Source organism: Melanerpes formicivorus, unplaced genomic scaffold (genome assembly GCF_026170545.1).
Source record: "Melanerpes formicivorus ecotype bairdi unplaced genomic scaffold, bMelFor1.0.p_v2 SCAF_23, whole genome shotgun sequence".
In the NCBI taxonomy this organism is placed as follows: Eukaryota; Metazoa; Chordata; class Aves; order Piciformes; family Picidae; genus Melanerpes; species Melanerpes formicivorus.
Genome location: NW_027142375.1, coordinates 855,001 through 873,284, shown reverse-complemented (window position 1 = coordinate 873,284; position 18,284 = coordinate 855,001). Strand labels below are relative to the sequence as shown.

Here is an 18,284-nt window from a genome sequence, read left to right as displayed (position 1 = left end):
ACAGGCTGGAGCCACTGCATGGAATGTGCTAGAAATGACACAACCTGCACAGCCACAAAACACTGCTCCTGGCCCTGACTGCTCTTCCAATGCACTCAAAGCAATGGGGAAGCAAAGTGGAAGTGCAGCCCTTCAAACCCAGCACTCCACATACAACACAAGCATCAGAAGAAACAAGGTGGCATACCAGGACTAAAGGGTCAGACTCCAAAGTGTAGTCACAGAATCATTTAGGTTGGAAAAGACCCTCAGGAGCACCAAGTCCAACCCAGAACCCTACTCTGCAAGGTTCACCCCTCAACCAGAGCCCCAAGCACCACATCCAAACCACCCTGAAACACATCCAGGCTTGGGGACTCCACCACCTCCCTGGTCAGCACATCTTGCCCTGAAAAAATGTTTCCTGCTGTCCAGTCTAAACCTACCCAGTGGCAGCTTGAGGCCATTGCCTCTTGTTCTATCACTAATTACCTATGAGAAGGGACCAACACCAACTTCTCCACAGCCTCCTTTCAGGTAGTTGTAGAGAGCCAGGAGGTCTCCCCTCAGCCTCCTCTGTTTCACACTAACCAGCCCCAGCTCCTTCAGCTGTTCTTCATCAGATTTATTCTCCAGGCCCTTCACAGCTTCCTTCCCTTCCTCTGCCCTGGCTCCAGCACCTCCACATCTCTCTTGGATTGAGCTACCCAAAACTGAACACAATACTCGAGGTGTGGCCTCCCCAGAGCTGAGTAGCCACAAAATGATCATGCTAGCCCCACATGAAAGCCAGGTTCTACATCAAAAGTAAAATAGCCCTGTGAAAATGTTAAGGCCAGAAGATGTGTGCCACAATGGACACCAGGCTGCTGGCAAAGGCAAGCTGTGAAATGATGCTTGGCAGCATTCAGTTTAAGAAGACAAACATTGTTTCACAAATTCACTGCAGCCTTGCTTATTTTTCAAGCTCCTTAACTCCTGCCAGAGGGCTTCCACTTTCTGAACATCCTGTTCTGTTTCCCCCACCGCTACTCTGAACTCTCATTATTAAATGTCTTTATTTTAGAGCCCCATTTTCTAGCACTTTACTCCAAACTCCTCACTCTGTAGACTTTGTATTTTACCTCTGGGTAACAGTGAAGACAAGCAGATTAATGAGTAGTCTGAGAAGCACATTAAGTTACACCTATTTTAGGAGCCTTCCACAGTAAGCATCCCAAGGCAGTGTATAAAAATAAAACTAGCCAAATTGCCTTTAAAACTCACAAAAAGCTTGGAGACGCTGGCGTGCCTTGAAGCATGAAAAGAGACTGCTGACGAGATGAGGCAGCAATTCCCCACATGAACACAGACCACTGTACCTCTCATTGCCAGGCTGCATGACCAATCTGCTCAGATGCAAAGCTGAGGCATCTCCACGCCGGCCCCTGTCCTGAAGGGCAGGAGCACAGCAAGCAGCTGGCCATCTCAGCAACCTCCTGCTGACTTCAGGCTGTGCCTGCTGCACCCCTCAAAGCCAGCTGCAGAGCTGCTCCTTTCTTTGCCTCCACAGCTGCGAGAACTCCAGGGTACAGGGGGCCTCCTGAGAGCAGCGACACTAGCAAAAGGCTTGGGGAAGAGACAGGAATGACTTTTATTCCCCAGATCCACTGCTCTTGGGATTTCAGCAGCGCTGCCAGAATCATATGCAAACACTTGGCCTGGCTGATGTGCACTAGGCCCAGCTCATCCATATATACAGATACACCTCCTGGCTGCCGGGGGGGCCTGAGAGAAGGCCCGTGGTGTGAAGGGGACCTGCTGCTGCCTCCAAAGTGCCTTGTTGTTCTTGTTGATGTGGACACAAGAGCAGTCCAATTGCTTCCTGCTCCTCTGCCATAACACTTCCTATCTTGTTTCCTTCCTGTGTCCTTCCCATGAAAGCATTTCAGGCTGAGACCAAAGCATGCAGTCAGGGAACCAACTGTGACCTTCTTTTCCTTAATCAACTGCATTTACACTGCCCAGTCACAGTGCTCTCACAGCCATGGGGCACAGCAGATGCTCCTGCAGGAACCTTGGACCCTTTAGATTGCAGAAGACATCTTCAAAGCACCCTAGTAAGGGGTGACTGGCACACGGCCTTACGGCCACTCAGGAGCTGCTGCTGGCTCCTCTTGACGTGCCTGTGCCATGAGACTGCACAGCAGAGCTGCAGGAAGCAGGCACAGTCCTGCTGTGCTGCACAACTCCAGGCCCTTCCATACAGTCCCCTTCCAGGAGCCCTCCAGCACACATCCTCACTCCCAGCTACTGCACTGACCACGCTGTTGACCATGTAAAAGACTAAAACCATTTACTAGCAGAAATGGCAAGCTGACAGTAGGCTGTGACGGTGGCAGGGAAGCCAAGCAAAGGCCCATGGGCCATCAGAGCTTACTTCTGCTCACACTCCTTTGTGTGCAGCTGAAGCCAGCACCTGTGCTTTCTGGGATTTGTGGAACTAGACAAAAATTCTTACTTTAAATGTTGTAGCTGCCAAGGCAGTGACTCAAAACCAGAGCTACAAACTCACAAAAGGGAGGTAGAATAGCATCAACACAAGCAGAACCAGAGGTCCCAAACAATACTGGAAGCACCTTTTGAAACTGACTCAAGAATATGCAGGTGACCTCAACTGAACAGGCAAAGACAGAAGGCAATGTGTTTCACTTCACACTGGTACTTCAGTAAAGAAGGCCTAGACAGATGAGACTTCCAAGCCCACACTGCTCAAGTAAGGAACACTAACCTCACCATCTGGCTTAAAAAATCACTTGGATTCCAGAGTGGCCAAGGGGAAAGCAGGGAAACTATTTCAAGTAAGCATCACTAAAAATAAAACAGGAGATACAAGGAGAGGAAAAGAGAAAGTGGTCAGTGACAAATACAGCACAGAGATTCCAGTATTTATACTTTTAAGGCTATTTATATTTCAAAAGGCTCCCTTTGAGACACTGAGATGCTTCCACATTCCCTGGGCTGTACTTACTCACCTACAGAGTATTTAGAAACAAGTAGAGACCAACAGAAATACCTTTTCAAAAGACATGAAAAGGAATTTGTGTCACAACTCAGGATTCTCATCGTTACCACCTCACATTCTAGTTCAGCCACACATAAACAAACCATTTCCCAACGTGACACTGATGCGTGTTTGGAATACTCTCCATGAAATTCTGCTCCAGCAACACAGGGCACAGTGCAAAGCCTAATGCAAGGGCTTGGCACGGTCTGACAGAACTGCTGCTGCCTGCAGAGAAGCTCTTTCACATGAATCTGCTGTGTGGGCTTGATTTCCCAAAGAGCTGAACACCTGCTGTCACTCAGGCCAGCAGCACAGCACCAGTGATGGCCCAACCGTGAAGGACACAGGCAACAGCAGCTCAGCCAGAGCGAATCTAAAGGGCAGAACTGAAGAGTGAAGGAGTCATGAGAGTGGAGTGACTGGTGAAGCACTGATGGGAAGTTGGAGAAAATGACTGAAATACTCTTCTCAGAGCTCCCCCAAAACGTTGTGTTTGGCTCATCAGAAGGTAAGCATTTGAAAGCAAAGTGCAACCCCTCCTGTGCACCTCCAAAGCCCCTCACAAAACACCAATCACACATTTGGTTAGGAACAGACAATATTCATGAATCTGTTTAAGAACTGGAAGTTAAGATGCAGGCTGCTTCCCTAGTAACATGGATGCTCAGAGGCAACTGACTGCTTTCTGCTACTAGCTCTACTCCTGTGCCAACACCACCTAGCTCCACTAGCCAGCTTTCAGGTCTAGCAGTCCTTCCCCTCCAGTATTGACCCAGAACTATCTCACGTGCCTCCGATTTCACTTCGCTACCCTGTGCTGCTAAGACACAGGCTTTCAAACCCCACTGTCTCTCTGTACCTGTTCTAGTTTGAATGGTTCTGGAATTCGAAACCTAGAATTACAGGACCACAGAATCACACAGTGGCAGGGGCTGGAGGGGACCTCTGGAGATCACTGAGTCAAACTCCCCCAGCTAACACGGGAACACCCAGACCGGGTTGCACAGGTGAGATTTGAGTCTCCAGAGACTCTACAACCTCCCTGGGCAGCCTGTCTGAAACTCTGTCACCCTCAAAGTTCTGCACAGTGCACCACATGCACCTTCATTTTCTACAATGACTGTAACATTCCCATGCCTCCACCACGTTGACATTACCTCTATTCCACTCCAGAGCCATGTTTACCTTTCCAGAAGCCACATCACTTACGTATTGAAGCCTGGAGATCTGCCTGGTTTGAACCAAGTTTCCAGTACTTTTTACAGTATTTTCTCTGCTTTTAAATGTCTAAGGCTCTTTATCCAGCCAGCTGAACTACCTACCAACGTCACCACCTTATTTCCTGAACTTCACAGCCTGTTCTTCTGGGAGAGAAGTGTGCTATTTATGGATGCATGTTTGCTTATGCTCATATTAAATTTAAATGGAAAGAAGCAAATGCATACTTTTCCCTAAGCTTATTTTGTATAACCAACTGTTCTATAATGTCCTCATCCTACATGGAAAGGAAATTTGTGAGAGCACATCACCCTCTTAAAATGAGGTTACTGAAAAGAGGAGGAATCATATTCATTGCCTGTCACAGCTTACACCCAGTCACAGAGAATCACAGAATCATTTAGGTTGGAAAAGACCCTCAGGAGCACCACTCTGCAAGGGACACCGCTCAACCAGAGCCCCAAGCACCACATCCAAACCACCTTGAAACTCAGACAGGCTTGGGGACTCCACCACCTCCCTGGTCAGCACATCTTGCCCTGAAAAAATGTTTCCTGCTGTCCAGACTAAACCTACCCAGTGGCAGCTTGAGGCCATTGCCTCTTGTTCTGTCACTAATTACCTGTGAGAAGAGACCAGCACCAACCTCTACACAACCTCTTTTCAGGCAGTTGTAGAGAGCCAGGAGGTCTCCCCTCAGCCTCCTCTGTTTCACACTGAGTTAATCCTGGGGGAAACTTCAACCCAGCACACCATCCCCAGCGCCTTCACTTGCTCTTCATCACATTCATTCTCCAGGCCCTTCACAGCTCCCTTGCCCTCTGCCCTGGCTCCAGCACCTCCACATCTCTCTTGGGTTGAGCTGCCCAAAACTGGACACAACACTTGAGGTGTGGCCTCCCCAGAGCTGAGTCCCAGGGGACAATCCCCTCCCTGCTCCTGCTGCACACAGCATTGCTGATCCCAGCCAGGATGCCTTCGGCTTTCTTGGCCACCTGGGCACACTGCTGGCTCCTATTCAGCTGCCTGTCCATTAGCACCCCAGGTCCCTTTCTGCCAGCAGCTTTCCAGCCACACTGCTCCAAGACAGTCAATGTCCTGTGTTTCCAAGGGATTGAATCCACTGAGTATTTACAGATATATTTCTTACAAGCAAAATAGAATAGAATAGAATAGAATAGAATAGAATAGAATAGAATAGAATAGAATAGAATAGAATAGAATAGAATAGACCAGGTTGGAAGAGACCTTCAAGATCATCGTGTCCAACCTATCACCCAACACCACCTAATCAACTAACCCATGGCACCAAGCACCCTGTCAAGTCTCCTCCTGAACACCTCCAATGACGGCGACTCCACCACCTCCCCTGGCAGTCCATTCCAATGGGCAATCACTCTCTCTGTGTAAAACTTCCTCCTGACCTCCAGCCTGAACTTCCCCTGGCGCAGCCTGAGACTGTGTCCTCTTGTTCTGGTGCTGGCTGCCTGGGAGAAGAGACCAACCTCTGCCTGTTGAGGCCACCTGGTGCCATGTTGGTGCCATGAACCTTCCTTCTCAGGGATCAAAATAATTCCATTGACACCACACCAGCCACAGCATTTAGACTTTCCTCTCACTTGACAAATGAATCTTTGCTTTGTTCCAACAGGAATGCTGAGATGTTTGCATCAAGGTTCCTCTCAGGACTGTTTTCAGCTGTATGTCTGTATGCTGCTTCTTTGCTCCTGGAAAACAAAATACTGCTCTTCCACCTAGAGGTAAGCTCTGTGTCTTTCCAACCAAAGCAAAGGAGTCTTCAGACATCCACATCTCTGTCTTCCTCACACCACTAGGCATCACAGGCTTCATGGGTTTGGATTGGGTTGGTTTGTTTGATGGCTGTTTGGATGGTTGACACTGGTTCTGGTTTTGTTTGTTTGGTGGGGTTTTGTTATTGTTTTGTGGTTTGTTTGTGGTTTTTCCCCTGCTCAGCTACCATCTGTTTTCTCTCCCCAAATCTGCAATCACATCCTTGTTCCTCTCTCACTTCAAGTCTCTAGTTATCTCTATCCTACCTTTCTCTCTTCTGGTGATTCTTCTTCTTAAATGTCTTCTGGTTCCTTTTTTTTGCCTCTTGACCTCTCCATCACAACAAATGAAACTTTCACTTGATTTCTCCACCACCAATTAGTGCCAGCCTCCTTGCTATGGTTGTAGCCACATTCATCTGTGGCCAGCTTCCTCAAAGACCTCTCCCTTCCAGCCACTGTTTTTATATAAAGCTGGGCATCCAAATCACCTCAATTCATTCTTCTCTCCCTTCATGTCTTCAGCTCCCTTCCCCTAGCTGCATCTACTTGGATATTCTCTGCCCTGCCGTCAGGCAGCTGACATTTCTATGCAATCAGAAGATCCTATCAGGCAACACTGAAGAAAGTCATTCTTCTCCTGTTGCTCCATCCAGTGTCAGTGTCTTCTCTACTATCTTTCATCTAGTGCTGCACCACTAACCATTCTTCCCTGTCTCTCTTCAAGGAAAAATAAACAGTGTGGACAAACCCTGTCCAGACTCCACTTTCATTAAGTGTTAGCTTCCTCTGGCCATTGACTTTTGCAATTCTTGGCAATTATCTGCCCAGTCTAAACTAAATTCCCTTAGGTGAAAGGTTTCCATGGTGACCAAAGGCAGAAAATCTCCTTCACATCCTATCTACAAGAAGTTTAATTCACAGACAGTTATGAATAAGTCCTGCAAACACCAATGAAATGGAGAGAAGGAAGAGTAAGCACAATGCAGGGCAAGAATCCTTGTGCAGGAAGCTTTGCTGCAACTTACAGGAAAATGAATCCCTCCCTACACAGGAGGAAATTAAAGAGCTCCAGTAGGAATTTAATGTCATAGAGGGATAAGCTCAGTTCAAACACTCTTCTGATAAGAGGCCAGGTACTAAGAGGTAACTCCTCAGGCTGGTGAAATAGGGCAGGGATGGGAGAAAGTTTACGTGAACCTCAGCTACAGAACACAGTAACTGAAGCGTTCTGCACAATGGAAGAGGGCTGCAGAAGCATGTGGCCAAACAGACAGTAGAGGTGAAGGATTCAAGAAGGATATCTTTTGTCAAATCAAAGCATTGACTCCAATCCTTGATTACTGTCATCATGGAGGGAAACCATATTGAAGAGTTGGATGATGCAATTCAAACTGCCCTTCATTGCTCTCTCCCTTGGAACAACGGCTTCTCCAGAGCAAACACCAAAGCTTTAGAAGACATGTGGGTAGGTAGGAAAAGGCTAGAAAGCAGAGGATCACCTGAACTTTTCTGTTAGACAAGAAAATAGCATTTTCTTTTGAGAGTTGGGAATGTACCAGTCTTACTTCCAGTGCAAGGCTTTCCTGCACATCCACGTGAGCAAGAAAGGATAAGCAATGACCTGCAGGAAAGTTTTGTGCTCTTCAGGCTTTGACTTATGTCCAGAACTTAACATCCATCAATGCTGCTAAGTAAATAAGATACACTGAGGCAGAGAGAGAAAGAATATGCTGATTGCTTTCACAAACACAAATGAAATTGTCAACAGCTGGGAGGACTTTCAAAGACACAAATGAGCAGTAAATCCCAGTTTCAAAAGATATTCAAGGCTGGCCTAAGCAACCTCATTGCTCCTGAGAATCTCCAGCTCCTGGAAGCTGGGAAGCCTCCTTCCCTACTAACCAGTTTGGAATGTGTAGCCACTATAAACACTATACTAATGATAATTAATTACATTAATTGTCTCTCATAATTTCTGCAGTGATTCTCCTAACATGAAGCAGGCCCAAGAATACATACAAGCAAGTATTCCCTCTGCCAGACACTGAACAATGCTGCTGCTGCACCTGGGCTGCTGACTCTGGCAGCCCTCTCCCTAAAACAGAGTGAGGATTGCAGTGAAAATGAGTGTGAAGGTAGTTTGGCTTTGGATTTTTTGTTGGGTGGTTTGGGTTCTTTCTGTTTGCTGTTGGATTTCGTGTTGCTGCTGGAGGTGGGGTTTTGGTGGGGTTTTTTCTTTTCTTTTCTTTCAACTCATCATAAAACCACCACAAAATCTGAATCTGCTAGGCATTTCTTGCCAGAAAACACCCCTGGGACTCCAGCTGTGGATCACCACCAGTCAGGTTGGCAGTACAGGGAGCCTCACCTGAACTAGCTGCAGAAAACCTATAGACACATTTCAGCCAAATCACATCTTTCTGTGGCCTCTGTTACAACATAGAATGTGGAGATTCCTCCATGGACTAAAGCCAAACAAACAGACAGACAAGAATTGTTTAGCTGGCTTTAAATTAGGGTCATCTCTCCCCTTAATGACACAGGCCTAGTCCCTGACTGACCAGTGCTGACATGAATACTTTTAGAATCACAGAATCACAAAATGTTAGGAGCTGGAAGGGACCTCAAAAGCTCATCCAGTCCAACCCCCCCACCTAGAGCAGATCACACAGGAACATATCCAGGCAGATCTTGAATACCTCCAGTGAGGGAGACTCCATAACCTCCAGGGCAGCCTGTTCCTCTGTTCTGTCACCCTCCCAGAGTAAAAATTCTTCCTCATGTTCACATTGAAATTCCTGGGCCCCAGCTTGCACCGCTGCTTCTTGTGCTGACGTCGCCAAGCAGAGCCTGGCTCCATCCTCTGGGCACTCACCCTGCACATCTTTGTGGCTCTGTGCTGGACCCTTTCAAGCAGTTCCCTGAGGTCCCTCTTGAACTGGGGGGCCCAGAACTGGACACAATACTCCAGATGCAGCCTCAGCAGGGCAGAGTAGAGGAGGAGGAGAACCTCTCTCAACCTACTAACCACAGCCCTTCCAATCCACTCCAGGCTGCCATTGGCCTTCTTGGCCACCAGAGCACATTGCTGGCTCATGCTCAGCCTCCCATCCACTAAGACCCCCCAGGTCCATCTCCCCTTCACTGCTCTCCAACAGCTCAGGCCCCAACCTACCCTGCTCCATGGGGTTGTTCTTTCCCAGGTGCAAGACTCTCCCCTTGCCCTTGCTGAATTCCATTCCATTTCCCCCTGCCCAGCTCTCAGCCTAAGTCTCACTTCATGGCAGCACAACCCTCCTGTGTCAGCCACTCCTCCCAGCTTGGTGTCCTCAGCAAACTTGCTGACAGCGCTCTCTGTGCCCCCATCCAGGTCATTGATGAATATATTGAATAGAACTGGGCCCAGGACTGACCCCTGAGGGACTCCACTAGACACAGGCCTCCAACGAGACTAGGCAGATGTATTACAGTAAAATGAAAAAGAATATACACACCATTAATTGAATTCTTAATGTAAAATCTATGGGGATAAAACAAAGCAGAAGTCATTCACAACTCCTTCTAAAACTAGAAACCTTCCTCTGAATTCCCAGCGTTTCTCTGCCTTGCTTTTTAGCCTAATTCTTTGCCAGAGTCGCTGTATAATTGTTTATGTCTCATCTAACCTGAAGTGGAAGTTGAAATTCCACCAAAAATGATGCAAATACCTGCTGCTGATTCACACTTGCAAAGTACAATCCAAATGTTTGCTGTGATCCTGTTTAAGAAGTTTCCAGTGGATGTATTTCAAGTAATGGATGAAATGCCAACAGGATCAGATGTCCTGAGAGCCAGTCACGAAGGGCTAGGAAACTCCTGTAAAGGAACTTTCAAACAAGAGTCCAAAGAGAAATCCTTCTGTTATGAAAATACTCAAGGACAGGGAATGTGACTGGCTGGTTAAGTATTCCATTATTTGCCACACATCTCCACCACAGAAAAGCACTCTTCCCACCAGTGGCATGATTTAATTACACGGGGCACAGGGAACAGCAGCAGAAAGGATCCTTTGTGAAAGGCTCTTTCACCATTCTAATCAGAGTGGATGGCCCAGAATATGTCAGCTGGAGAAACCCAAAACACAAAAATAAAGATGATTAAAGATAGTGTATCTTCACCTAGCAATTGGTAACTAAGTGTTCCAGCCAGAGAAAACAGTGGGAAAGCTACTGGAGAAATGTTCCTTTGGCTCAGGGCACAGATGAGCAAGAGTTCTCCTGAGGCACCGCTCACAAAGCCAAAAGTCGTTAAATGCAGCGGCAGCTAAAACGAGTTACAACACAGTCTGCTCCAGCCCCTGTGGACAGAGCCAAGCTGCAGGATAACAACATTCAGGGGAATGAGAGAGGAGAGCAGACGTACCCCAGAGTTCTGTCCCAAGCCTGAACCAGATGCAGGGAGCTGTCCTGGGCAAGTCAGAGTACAGAGGAGAATGCTGCTCGGGGAGCGCTCCCCTCCAGCAGCACAGGTTTCGTCGCCGCACTTTCAATCGAGGTTTCGACTCCCAAGGAACAGGGATGCTCTCTGGGGAAAACTATGCCACTTGCTGTCCTTTACAGTCCAGTAAGTCACACATCCCCTGCCATGCATTCTTTCTCACTTAACCTAATTGTTCTTGCCCATCTAATTTCTTTCCATACTGACCTGACTTCACCACCCCAAGCATTTTGACCAAACCACTCTTAGAGCATGGCTTTCTCCATGCCTTTCTCCTGCATGAAACGTCTCTCTTCATCTGTCCTCACTTATTTCTTCACATTTATGGTTCATTTTCCTTTCTCTCCTCAGGATTTCAGTTAAACCACATAAAACGATGCATAAAAACTAGAGGGGAGTTATAAAAGCTGTGGAGTGGAAAGCAGGCTGGAAATGCAGATGCCTTCCGGTCAGCTGTGCTGCTCTAGCTCGCTGCGTAAGCAGGAGTGCAAAATCGTTCTGCAGCCCCAAACCACTCCTGTTTGTGCCATCCCCACTTAAGCATTGGCTGCAGCAAACTCTGCTGGCGTTCTAAGGAAGGCAGAAAAAGTTGTGAGGATCTGACAGGTACTGAGTGTGACAGTGCACCAGCTGAGCAGGTCTGGGATCCCAGGAGAAGAAGGAAGGGCTGCAGACAGTCTGTTGTTTCATGGAAGCAGGGATCATTTAATTTAGCAGGAATAAGGAAAGCAGGGACAATGACATTTAAACAGAGCTGTGAATGCTAATACATTTTACAGCAGTTTCTTGTTTAGCACACATGAAAGCTTTACCTTTAGACAGCCTCTGGAAACACTGAACTTTGAGTCTACCCATGCAAATGGGAGCCCAGAAGGGTCAGCCTGCCATTTGCCCACTGAGGACAGGCTGCCAAAAGAAGCGAGCACTCTCTGCCATTCTCACCTATCTTTTGCTGAAAGCTAAACCAGAGCTTCCCCCAGAAGCCCAGGAGCTTCCAGTCAGATGATTTTCAGAAACAGAATTTTGGCCAGAAAAATACAACTTCCTATAGCTCAAGGAAATCTCTCCAGCCTGCCAAAGGGACCTGACAGGCTGCAGAGCTGGGCCCTAGCCAACCTTGTGAGGGTCAACAAGACCAAGTACAGGGTCCTGCAGCTGGGTCAGGGCAATCCCAAGCAGAAATATCGGCTGGGCAGGGACTGGCTTGAGGGCAGCCCTGAAGGAAAGGCCTTGGGGGTGCTGGGGGATGAGAAGCTCAACAGGAGCCAGCAGTGTGCACTGGCAGCCCAGAGAGCCAAGCAGAGCCTGGGCTGCAGCAAGAGAAGTACTGAGAAGAGAAGTACTGAGAAGAGAAGTACCCTCTCTATTATATTTCAAAAGTCCTGGCAGTCTGGGGCAGTCCCCACAGACTGGAAAAGGGGAAACATTGCCCCTATCTTCAAACAGGGTAAGAAGGAGGAACCAGGGAACTCCAGGCCAGTCAGTCTCACCTCTGTGCCCAGAAAGATCATGGAGCAGATCCTCCTGGAGTCACTACTTGCTCAAAAGAATACTGAAGAGGTGATTGGGAGCAGTCAGCATGGCTTTGCCAAGGGCAAATCCTGCCTGACCAACCTGGTGGCCTTCTATGAGCAGGTGACAAAATTAATAGATGAGGGGCGAGCAACTGATGTCATTTACCTGGAGCTGAGCAAAGCCTTCGACACTGTCCCACACCACATCCTGGTCTCCAAACTGGTGACACATGGGTGTGATGGGTGACCACTAGATGGATAAGGAACTGGCTTGATGGCCGCACCCAAAGAGTGGCTGTCAATGGCTCCATGTCCCAGTGGAGGCCAGGGACAAGCAGAGTCCCTCAGGGATCAGTCCTGGGACCTGTCTTGTTCAACATCTTTGTGGGTGACATGGACAGTGGCATTGAGTGCACCCTCAGCAAGTTTGCTGATGACACCAAGCTGTGTGGTGCAGCAGACAGCTGGAGGGAAGGGAGGCCATCCAGAGGGACCTTGACAGGCTGCAGAGGTGGGCACAAGCCAACCTCAGGAGGTTCAGTAAGAGCAAGGGCAGGGTCCTGCATCTGGGTCGAGGCAATCCCAGGCACAAATCCAGGCTGGGCAGGGACTGGCTGGAAAGCAGCCCTGAGGAGAGTGACTTGGGGGTGCTGGGGGAGGAGAAGCTCACCAGGAGCTCTCAGTGTGCACTTGCAGCCTGCAAAGCCAATCAGATCCTGGGCTGCATCAGGAGAAGTGTGGCCAGCAGGGCAAGGGAGGTGATCCTCCCCCTCTGCTCAGCCCTGGTGAGACCCCACCTGGAGTACTGTGTCCAGTTCTGGAGCCCCTATTACAAGAGGGATCTGGAGGTGCTGGAACGTGTCCAGAGAAGGGCCACAAGGATGATCAGAGGGCTGGAGCACCTCTCCTGTGAGGACAGACTGAAGGAGTTGGGGCTGTTCAGTCTGCAGAAGAGAAGGCTCCGAGGTGACCTCATTGTGGCCTTCCAGTATCTGAAGGGGGCTACAGTAAGGCTGGGGAAGGACTTCTCAGGATCTCAGGCAGTGATAGGACTAGGGGGAATGGAATGAAGCTGGAGGTGGGGAGATTCAGGCTGGAGGTGAGGAGGAAGTTCTTCCCCATGAGAGTGGTGAAGCCCTGGAATGGGTTGTCCAGGGAGGTGGTTGGGGCCCTGTCCCTGGAGGTGTTTAAGCCCAGGCTGGACGAGGCTCTGGCCAGCCTGATCTAGTGTGAGGTGTCCCTGCCCATGGCAGAGGGGTTGGAACTAGATGATCCTTGTGGTCCCTTCCAACCCTGACTGATACTATGATACTAAGTGTGGCCAGCAGGGCCAGGGAGGTGATTCTCCCCCTCTGCTCCACTCTGCTGAGACCACAGCTGGAGCTCTGTGTCCAGTTCTGGAGCCCCTGTTAACAGGAAGGATCTGGAGGTGCTAGAGAGTGTTCAGAGAAGGGCCAGGAGGATGAGCAGAGGGCTGGAGCACCTCTGCTATGGAGACAGACTGGGTTGGAGTTGTTCAATCTGGAGAAAAGAAGGCTCCAAGCAGACCTTATTGTGGCGTTCCAGTGTCTGAAGGGGGATACAGGAAAGCTGGGGAGGGACTTTCTAGGGTGTCAGGGAGTGATAGGACTGGGAGGATGGAGCAAAACTAGAAATGGGGAGATTGAGATTGGATGTGAGGAAGAAGTTGTTCCCCATGAGGGTGGTGAGAGCCTGGCACAGGTTGCCCAGGCAGGTGGTGGAAGCCTCATCCCTGGAGGTTTGTAAGGCCAGGCTGGATGTGGCTCTGGGCTCTCTAGCGTGAGGTGTCCCTGCCATGGGCTGGGGTTGGAACTGGCTGATCCTTGAGGTCCATTTCAACCCTGACAATTCTGTGATTCTATGATAAAATCAGAGCTAGTGAACATCTGCACTGGGGCTGCTCACCAGAGAGTCTGGATGGCTGTCATTTTATTTTGAAGTGGGCCCACACCCAGTTTTTCACTACCCTGTATGTCTGTGTTTTACAAACCCACGGGTAACTGTGAGAATTAAGGCTCTCTGAACTAGCCCCAGTCACAGGGTGAGACTAAGGGTGTGTGCAGTTAGCCTCTTTATATAAAGGAACCTCAAACAGTCACAGTACCAAATGGCAAAGCTTGCCTTAAGTGCTCAACAGGATTGGCTTTCAGTACTACAGATCTGCTGCAGCTGAAGGACTATGGCACATTTGGATGTGAGGTGCTCAAAGGCAGCAAGAAGCCAGTCCTGCTCCAGGTGACAGACACAGCAGAAAGCATCTTCCTTGGGAGACCATTATGGAGGTGCACTTCATGCACTGCCAGGCTCCATTTCTGCAGTGTGCCTCCTTGAAATTCATTTATGCCATCTGTACCTCTGCTCTGTGTTGTTTGGGGATTTTCTCCTGCAATTATTAAATAAAATGGGCAGTGATTATGTTTTTAATTAATTTGTGAAAGGGCAAGGAGAGATGCTGATGGCTAGAAGGATGGGAGCAAATTTCTAGCAGAGAAAGAATATTAATGAGCAGATGTGTCCTGAACATTTTCTCAACTGCAGGCACAACAACTGTCTCACATTAATTCACTCCATGGCACTGGGGAAGAGCTCTTACCAACTCTTGAGCAGGAAGAGAAAACAGCAGAAGGAGCCTTAGTCAGCAGTTGACATTTGGAGGTAAAATACAGTAAACTGCATTCTGAATCACAGAATGGTTTTAGTCAGAAGGGACCTCCAAAAGTCATCCAGCCCAACCTCCCCACAGTCAGCAGGGACATCCCCAACGAGGCCAGCTTGCCCAGGGCCTCATCCAGCCTCACCTTCAATGTCTCCAGGGATGGGGCTGCAACCTCCCTGGGCAACCTGTGCCAGTGTTCCACCACCCTCATAGTCAAGAACTTCTTCCTAACATCCAATCTCAATCTGCTCTGCTCTAGTTTGAAGCCATTGCCCTCATCCTGTCCCTGCAGGCCTTTGTGAACAGTCTCTCTCCAGCCTTCAGGTACCAGCAGGCTGCTATTAGGTCTCCTCAGAGCCTCCTCTTCTCCAGGCTGAACACCCCCAGCTCCCTCAGCCTGTCCTCATAGCAGAGCTGCTCCAACCCTCTGATCATTCTCATGGCCCTCCTCTGGACCCTCTCCATCAGGTCTATGTCCTTCCTGTATTGAGGGTTCCAGACATGGACTCTGTACTCCAGGTGAGGTCTCCCCAGAGCAGAGCAAAGTGGCAGAATCACCTCTCTGGACCTGCTGGCAATGCTGCTTTGGATGTAGCCCAGGCTGTGATTTGCCTTCTGTGCTGCAAGCTCACCCTGCCTGCTCATGTCCAGCTTCTCATCCATCAGCATCCCCAAGTCCTTTTCCTCAGGACTGCTTTCTATCCCCTCCTCCCCAGTCTGTACTGACAGTGAGGATTGTTCCAGCCCAGGTGCAGAACCTGCACTTGCTCTTGTTGAACCTCATGAGGTTCACCTGGGCACCACCTCTGCAGCCTGTCCAGGTCCCTCTGGTGCATGGACAGCACCACTCAGCTTGGTGCCATCTGCACACTGCTGATGGTGCCTGGATGCCTCTGTCTATAGCATTGATACAAATATTGAACATTGCAGGTCCCAGTCCAGACCCCTGAGGGACAGCAGTGTCACTGCTCTCCAGCTGGGCTTCAAACCATTGAGCACCACCCCCTGGATGCAACCATCCAGCCAATTCCTTATCCACTGAACGCTCCACCCAGCAAATCCACATCTCTCCATCTTGGTGAGCAGGATATCATGGGGACTGTGTCAAAGGCCTTGCAGAAGTTCATAGTCATCCCTCATCCACTGCCATAGTCACTTTGTCACAGAAAGCCACAAGGTTAGTGGGGCAGGACCTGACCCTAGTAAAGTCCTGCTGACTCTCTTGAATCACCTCCCTGTCCTTCGTGTGCCATTTTGTCCTTCCTCCCCCTGCAAACAAATTCATCTCAAGTGAAAACACAGGAAGACCAAGAAATTGAAGTCCTTGTCTCACATCCTTGCCTGATGAGGACTGTGAGAGATGTGGCTTTTGTAGGAAGCTGTCACCCCAAGTCACACTCTGACTTCAGCAGTGTCCAGACCCCAAAGAAAGCTCAGCCCTCCAAGGGCCAAACTCTGCTTCTGCTCTTCACAGAGTAGCTCAGACAGGAATATTGCCTGTGCACAGCATCTGCTTTTGTACTACACAAGTGGAGTGCCTGAATAAAGATCCCAGTGTGTCACAGAAGACAAAGGAACTAGAAACCAGTACCAAGCAGGAATTACAACTCTGGAGTCCTAGGCTGTTCCCTTCAGCCACTGAGGTGGGACAGCATGGTTGAAGCAGCTTTGCAAATGAAAAGCAAAGCCTTTGAGATTGTATTTCCTCTTCTTTCCCCCAATGTAGTTTTAACTGCTCTGGCTCACCATACAGCTCAAATCAGATTTGCTGGCTTGCAGTTCAGTCTACATTCATCTTTTACAGTACTTTGCCTTTTTGTTTTGAGGAAGGTGCTTTTTAACTCAGAGGTAAACTCTTCTCTGTCAGGAGCAACATTAGCCATCAGTCCTGGTGGGCTGCACCTAAAATTCATTCTAAGATAACCTCTAAGCTGTCCATGCATTTTACTTTGGGCTTCCTGCTAGACTGCATTTGCACTTCTTGAACTTCTCCCTCTCAGGCTGCCTGAGGGAAGCACCCATGGGATGCTGATTTTGTAGCGACCTGAAATCTGCCATGCTACAGAAAATGATTTAGGATGCCAGCTCTTCAGCAAAGTTGTGACTTACAGCTTTTGCCCTTACTGACTTAGCTGCACATTGAATGAAAACACAGCTGGGCCAAGAAAATGGTTTTGTTTTGGCAAAGCATCAGATGGAATCTTCTAACACAGGCAGAGTCTTGTCTGACTATGGGATGCTCTTGGATTTGCCACCTCTCAGTGAAAATATTAAGAAGCACTGAAAGGTTCCAGCCCCACTGACACATTCTTGACTGAATCTCATCAGCTTGCATGCTCTCAGTTTGAACACAAGGGTATGGCAGCCTTTCCCCACCTCTCAGGGCAGTGTTAAGTCTCATGTGACTAGGACTTCATTACTTTTACAAGCTATGCTACACAATTAAACTGCCCTTGTCAAATAAGCCATTAGGGAACGTTTTCTGCTGTGGTGTATGGTTTTTACTGCCTGCTTACCTCAATGGGCAAAACCAAATCATTCACAGTCTCCTACACAACAGTGCAAACAACTGAGACCCTAAACTTGGAGAGCAGGAAGAGCTCTGCAATTCCAAGGACAAGTATATATAGGCTGGGAGTTAAGAAAGAGCAACACTTGGTTAAAGCCACAGATGAGAAAACTGAAAGGAAACAATCAAAGCTTGCTCTGAGGATGCTGCTGAATGGCCTAGAAGTAAATTGAGCTGCACCAATAAGACCTGCCCCAACTTCCAGGCAGGCATTCTATGGAGTCTCAGACCCTTAAAGTGGACAGAAAGAGAGAGAATAGATAAATATTGCTTGAAGAGGCTAGGACTAACGATATTCAGCCAACACTGACTCTCCCAACCTTTAATTTAGACCCCACCTGGAGTACTGCATCCAGTTCTGGAGCCCCTATTAGAAGAAGGGTCTGGAGGTGCTGGAAGGTGTCCAGAGAAGGGCCAGGAGGGTGAGCAGAGGGCTGGAGCTGCTCTGCTGTGGAGACAGCCTGAGGGTGTTGGGGTTCTTCAATCTGGAGAAGAGAAGGCTTCGAGGAGACTTTCTTGTGGCCTTTCAGTATCTGCAGGGGGCTACAGGAAAGCTGGGGAGGGACTTTTGAGGGTGTCAGGGAGTGACAGGACTGGGGGGAATGGAGCAAAACTAGAAATGGGTAGATTCAGATTGGATGTCAGGAAGAAGTTGTTCCCCATGAGGGTGGTGAGAGACTGGCACAGGTTGCCCAGGGAGGTGGTGGAAGCCTCATCCCAGGAAGTTTTGGAGGCCAGGCTGGGTGTGGCTCTGGCCAGGCTGATCTAGTGTGAGGTGTCCTTGCCCATGGCAGGGGGCTGGAACTGGCTGATCCTTGAGGTCCCTTCCACTTCTATGACTCTATATATATTGGGAGGGGAGGCTTTGGCCAGTGCTCTGTAGCAGGGTACAATAATCTGAGATATTCTGTAATGAACAGGACCCCTTGGGTTTGAAATAGAAAGGCTATGTGCAAAATGGCAAAGGCAGAGAAATTAGAGCAGCAACCAACCCCTCCACTACCCCCATCTC

General features: G+C 48.9%; 1 protein-coding gene across 7 annotated transcripts in view; it reads right to left on the bottom strand.

Annotated features, from left to right (window-relative positions):
- Positions 1–18,284, bottom strand: part of THRB (thyroid hormone receptor beta) — a 182,574-nt gene that overhangs the window by 123,569 nt on the left and 40,721 nt on the right. The gene's annotated exons all lie outside the window — the stretch shown is intronic.